The sequence below is a fragment of the Salvelinus fontinalis genome, unplaced genomic scaffold, assembly GCF_029448725.1.
Source record: "Salvelinus fontinalis isolate EN_2023a unplaced genomic scaffold, ASM2944872v1 scaffold_0991, whole genome shotgun sequence".
Classification (NCBI taxonomy): domain Eukaryota; kingdom Metazoa; phylum Chordata; class Actinopteri; order Salmoniformes; family Salmonidae; genus Salvelinus; species Salvelinus fontinalis.
In genome coordinates this window covers 28,856-35,823 of record NW_026601200.1, presented here as the reverse complement: position 1 = coordinate 35,823, position 6,968 = coordinate 28,856, and positions in this window count along the sequence as shown.

The window sequence follows — 6,968 nt, the reverse complement described above, 5'->3', positions numbered from 1 at the left end:
AGGGTAGTGCGTACGGCCCAGTACATCACTGGGGCTAAGCTGCTTGCCATCCACGACCTCTACACCAGGCGGTGTCAGAGGAAGGCCCTAAAAATTGTCAAAGACCCCAGCCACCCCAGCCAGACTGTTCTCTCTACTACCGCATTGCAAACGGTACCAGAGTGCCAAGTCTAGGACCAAAAGGCTTCTCAACAGTTTTTACCCTAAGCCATAAGACTCTTGAACACGTAATCAAATGGCCACCCGGACTATTTGCATTGTCCCCCCAACCCCCCTCCCCAACCCCTCTTTTACGCTGCTGCTACTCTCTGTTCATCATATATGCATAGTCACTTTAACCATACCTACATGTACATACAGTGGGGCAAAAAAGTATTTAGTCAGCCACCAATTGTGCAAGTTCTCCCACTTAAAAAGATGAGAGACGCCTGTAATTTTCATCATAGGTACACTTCAACCATGACAGACAAAATGAGGGGGAAAAAATCCAGAAAATCACATTGTAGGATTTTTAATTAATTTATTTGCAAATTATGGTGGAAAATAAGTATTTGGTCACCTACAAACAAGCAAGATTTCTGGCTCTCACAGACCTGTAACTTCTTTTTTAAGAGGCTCCTCTGTCCTCCACTCGTTACCTGTATTAATGGCACCTGTTTGAACTTGTTATCAGTATAAAAGACACCTGTCCACAACCTCAAACAGTCACACTCCAAACTCCACTATGGCCAAGACCAAAGAGCTGTCAAAGGACACCAGAAACAAAATTGTAGACCTGCACCAGGCTGGGAAGACTAAATGTGCAATAGGTAAGCAGCTTGGTTTGAAGAAATCAACTGTGGGAGCAATTATTAGGAAATGGAAGACATAAAAGACCACTGATAATCTCCCTCGATCTGGGGCTCCATGCAAGATCTCACCCCATGGGGTCAAAATGATCACAAGAACGGTGAGCAAAAATCCCAGAACCACACGGGGGGACCTAGTGAATGACCTGCAGAGAGCTGGGACCAAAGTAACAAAGCCTACCATCAGTAACACACTACGCCGCCAGGGACTCAACTCCTGCAGTGCCAGACGTGTCCCCCTGCTTAAGCCAGTACATATCCAGGCCCGTCTGAAGTTTGCTAGAGAGCATTTGGATGATCCAGAAGAAGATTGGGAGAATGTCATATGGTCAGATGAAACCAAAATAGAACTTTTTGGTAAAAACTCAACTCGTCGTGTTTGGAGGACAAAGAATGCTGAGTTTAACCAAAGAACACCATACCTACTGTGAAGCATGGGGGTGGAAACATCATGCTTTGGGGCTGTTTTTCTGCAAAGGGACCAGGACGACTGATCCGTGTAAAGGACAGAATGAATGGGGCCATGTATCGTGAGATTTTGAGTGAAAACCTCCTTCCATCAGCAAGGGCATTGAAGATGAAACGTGGCTGGGTCTTTCAGCATGACAATGATCCCAAACACACCACCCGGGCAACTAAGGAGTGGCTCCATAAGAAGCATTTCAAGGTCCTGGAGTGGCCTAGCCAGTCTCCAGATCTCAACCCCATAGAAAATCTTTGGAGGTAGTTGAAAGTCCGTGTTGCCCAGCAACAGCCCCACAACATCACTGCTCTAGAGGAGATCTGCATGGAGGAATGGGCCAAAATACCAGCAACAGTGTGTGAAAACCTTGTGAAGACTTACAGAAAACATTTGACCTCTGTCATTGCCAACAAAGGGTATTTAACAAAGTATTGAGATAAACTTTTGCTATTGATCAAATATTTATTTTCCACCATAATTGCAAATAAATTAATTAAAAATCCTACAATGTGATTTTCTGGATTTTTTTTCTAATTTTGTCTGTCATAGTTGAAGTGTACCTATGATGAAAATTACAGGCCTCTCTCATCTTTTTAAGTGGGAGAACTTGCACAATTGGTGGCTGACTAAATCCTTTTTTGCCCCACTGTACTACCTCAATTAGCCCGACTCACCGGTGCCTGTATATAGCCTCGCTACTGTTATTTTTCACTGTCTTTTTACTGTTGTTTTTTTATTTCTTTACTTATGTTGTTCACCTAAGACCTATTTTTTACTTAAAAATCGCACTGTTGGTTAGGGCCTGTAAGTAAGCATTTCACGGTAAGGTCTACCTACACCTGTTGTATTCGGCGCACGTGACAAATACAATTTGATTTGATTTGTTATACAAATCGATTCCATTACTATTGAACAGATTAATAATTGTCTTTCAACAAATAGGTCACAACAACAACTATCTCATTCTAATATCTGAATTGTATCCTATCTATCCAGTATAACACTGCTCAATATCAATACACCATGCATACTGCATACTGCAACAGGCCTTCAACCCCTCAAAGGATTTATATTTTCACAAACTCTCAGAAGAGCTACAGCTCCTAGGAGTTTACACCACAGATTCCAACCAAAACGTTGGGTGTTGCCACGTCGTCCTCAGCAGCTACTAATCTAGTGGACCTGCTCAGATTCTACCATGTCATTTCCCCCTCGGATTCAGAGCAGCTGTGTGGTTTGAAGCTTTACCTCCACCCACTCCTCTTGCAGTCCTGGATCCACAGAGGCAGAGTCATTTGAGCCCCAGGGAGGGAGTACTCAGGGTGGGGCACCTCCACCACACCCTGCCCCAGAGGGAGACCTGCTATTACTACTGTTCTCCTGAAGGCACAAGGACAGAGTGTAATACAGTCGCAGTCATGTAAATGGGTTCGACTCATAGACAAATATATTCAAACTACTATAGATAAGATGGGATGGTTTGTCAATGGTTGACTGTGTATTAACAATGTCAGGCACTTCATTGTTTGGTTGTTCACTTTGACTAGTGTGCCGGGACAAATCTGTTTTCATACCTACTGATAATATAGCCTGAAACAAAATATTTCAGTCTATTAAACACAAAAACAACTTTTGAGGTGAGAGTTTTGGCAGCTATATTCTCCCCTACAGTACCCAGTTGTCCCTGTCATACATCATGTTGGTGTTTGAACTCCACACTACTATGTCCAGCACCATACAGTACAGTCAGAGTTTTGAATAGTCCTTTCAAAAATGTCAGTTCACTCCTAATCAGAATATGCTTTAGATCCAGAACAATTCATTTTGAATTCAGAAGGAATGGTTTCAACAGAAATTGTTAAAGGGATTTATTAACAGTCCAGTGTACTCAATGGATGTACACAGTAAGCCTCTTACAGTGGATGTGTCTGCATGTTCACTATATGGGAGTGTCCCAGATGGCACCCTATTCACTTTATAGTGGACTACTTTAGATCAAAAGTAGTGCACTATATAGGGAATAGGGTGCCATTTGGGATATACACTTGGGTCTGTGACATCATGCAAAAAACACATTTGTCTAGTCATTATGTCTCTCGTTCTATTACAGTAGTAGTTGATGTTAATTTACTGTAGTATCTAAGCCTTTAAAGTCAACTGTACGTCACGAGGTCAAATGCATTGAGTAAAGCCATAGTAATGCAGTCATAGGTTGTGGAGTTGCTGCCAACTTAGGCAAGACAATGGGCGCGTTCGAGCGGATCCCTTTTGTCGAGTCCCGTGTGGCTCAGTTGGTAGAGCATGGCACTTGCAACGCCAGGGTTGTGGGTTCAATTCCCACGGGGGGACCAGGATGAATATGTATGAACTTTCCAATTTGTAAGTTGCTCTGTATAAGAGCGTCTGCTAAATGACTTAAATGTAAATGAGTCAGTGACCATCGTTGGTGACTGCCTTTCAACGTGTGTTGCATTACGGTTACATTGTACGGCTTGCGACTCCATGTCGACGCCATGAACTTTGCAAAAATCAAAGGTCATGCAGTTTTTGATGAAGTCGCCTTTAAGTCTCTGCAGTTGCTTTCATGAGTCTATAGAGATTTTCTATAGGCATGCTCTTTAGCCTCATAAAAACATTGGCTGCGTCTCAATCTATACAATATGTCTGGCAACACAGAAGATTGGCAAACATACAGAAAATAGAGAAATCACATAACTAAACTAAACAAAAAGAAGAAGAAACTATACTATGGAACACATCTATATGATTTAAAGAATGATAGCAAAAAGCTCTGGAGTACCTTAAATCAAATTCTAGGTAGAAAAGCTAATTTAGCTCCACCCTTGATTAAGGCTGATGGCTCATTCATAGCAAACCCTTTGATATGGCCAACCACTTTTGTTTTTGTTGACAAGATTAGCAAACAACAAATGCTGAGCCTTTATATTCATGCATAACAGACCAAATAATGAAAGACAAGCACTGTAGCTTAGAATTCCGCAAAGTTAGTGTGGAAGAGGTGAAACAATTATTGCTATCTATAAATAAGGACAAACCACCTGGAACCGACAACCTGGGTGATAAATGACTGAGGTTGGTAGCGGAATAAATTGCGACTCCTATTTGCCACATCTTCAATCTAAGCCTAGAAGACGGAGTATGCCGTCAGGCCTGGAGGGAGGTAAAGGTCCTTCCGCTGCACAAAAATAGCAAAGCACCTGTTAATGGATCAAACAGCAGACCGATCAGCCTGTTACCTCTGCTTAGCAAACCTTTTGAAAGAATCGTGTTCGACCAAATACAATGTTATTTTACGGAAAACAAATGAACAACAGACTTTCAGCATGCTTATAGAGAAGGGCACTCATCACGCTCGGCACTGAAACAAATGTCTGATGATTGGCTGAAGGAAATGGATACGTTTGTGGGAGCTGTTTTGTTAGGCTTCAGTGCAGTCTTTGACATCATTGATCAGAACCCATCACTGAAGGTGTTTTGGATGAACATCCTCTGCCTTATCATGGCTGGCCAATAGAACACAGAGGGGTTCCTTTAATAGAAGCCTCTCGAATGCAAATTCGGTTGAGTGTGGTGTACTGCAGGGCAGCCTGCTTGGACAATTACTGTTTTTGTGTTTACTAAGGACCTTCCACTGACCTTGATTTAAGCCCGTGTGTCTATGTACGCTGACGACTCAACCATATATACACGTCGGCTGCAACTGTAAAATAAATAACTGACAGCCTTAATACAGGGCTCCAGTCAGATTTAGAATGGGTAACTAGCAGTAGACTGGTGCTAAATATCTGAAACACAAATCACTCGCTCAACCTTAAACCTCACCTGGATCTATTATTGAATAATGTGGCTATTGAGAAAGTTGAGGAGACTAAACTGCTGGGTGTCATGCTAGATAGCATGCTGTCATGGCCAAAACATATAGACTCAATGGTTACTAAAATGGGAAGAAGTCTGTCCATGATAAGGCGTTGCTCTGCTTTCTTGATATCTCAGTGAACTAGACAGGTCCTACAGACCCTAGTTCTGTCGCACCTGGACTACTGCCCAGTTGTGTGGTCAGGTGCGGCAAAGAAGGTCATAGGTAAATTGCAGTTTGTCCAGAACAGAGCAACACGTATTGCACTTAGATGTACACAAATGTTAATGACATTCATGTCAATCTCTCCTGCCTCAAAGTTGAGGAGTGATTGACTATATCACTATTGATCTTTGTGCGAGGTGTTTATGTGTTGAAGGTACCCAACTGTCTGTTCAAGCAGTTGGAACACAGTTCAGACACTCATCAGTACAACACAAGACATGCAATCAGAGGTCTCTTCACAGTCTCCAGGTCCAGAACAGATCAGAGGCTGGGAAACACACAATCTTAAACAGAGCCATGACTACATGGAACTCTGCCACCGCAGGTCCCTCAAGCTAGCAATAAAACCAGATAAAAGAACACCTTACGGCACGACATGGACTGTGAAGAAACACACAGACATTTTGATGCATTATGTATTGTATTATATATTGTATTATGTATTGTATTATGTATTATGCATTGTATTGTATATTGTATTATATATTGTATTATGTATTGTATTATGCATTGTAATATGCATTGTAATATGTATTGTATTATGTATTGTATTGTATATTGTATTATATATTGTATTATGTATTGTATTATATAATGTATTATGTATTGTATTATGTATTGTATTATATATTGTATTATGTATTGTATTATATATTGTATTATATATTGTATTATGTATTGTATTATATATTGTATTATATATTGTATTATGTATTGTATTGTATTGTATTATATATTGTATTATGTATTGTATTGTATTATGTATTGTATTATGTATTGTATTATGTATTGTAATATGTATGGTATTATATATTGTATTATGTATGTGATACGTGGTTGGGATACCACTGGGATACAGTTTGTGGTTGTCTCGCCTGTCTATCTCCAGGTAAATGCACTAGCTGTGGGTTTCTCTGGATGGGAGCGTCTGCTGAATGGCTAAATTGTCATGTAAATGTAGTGCTATGTATATTTATGTATATTATGGCTTTTATTTGTTGTGTTGTTTCCTGTTTGGACCCCAGGAAGAGTAGCCGTTGCCTCGGCAACAGCTAATTGGGGATCCTAAAAAACACTAAATACTAAATGGGACCCTATTCCCTCTGTAGTGCAAAACCTTTGACCAGGGCCCAGAAGGCCCTTAAGGCAACACTTGAATAGTCGAATAAGATTTCCAGAACGTCTATAGATCCACTGTACTGCCTCATTCATAGAGGTGAACTGTTCTACTCCCCCTCTATTTCCTCCTCTGTTAACCTTCTGTGTTTCTCTCTGCCCCGACAGTGTTTTAATTTGTCGCCTGTGGCTCCTTCAGGAAGGATTCCTGCCCGTCTGCTTTGAGACAAGGAAATGAAGTGAAGTTTGTTGTGAAGGTGCATGGTAATGTACTGTATGGACTCATTGGGATGTCAAGACACTTGACTGGTATTATAATAATGCAATGACAATATATGTATTTTTAATCTCCAAATGTCCTGTGTAATCTCTTCATTAATTATAATCATTTATCTTCCACTGTGGAGCCAAATACTACCAACTGCCATTGTTTATGTAT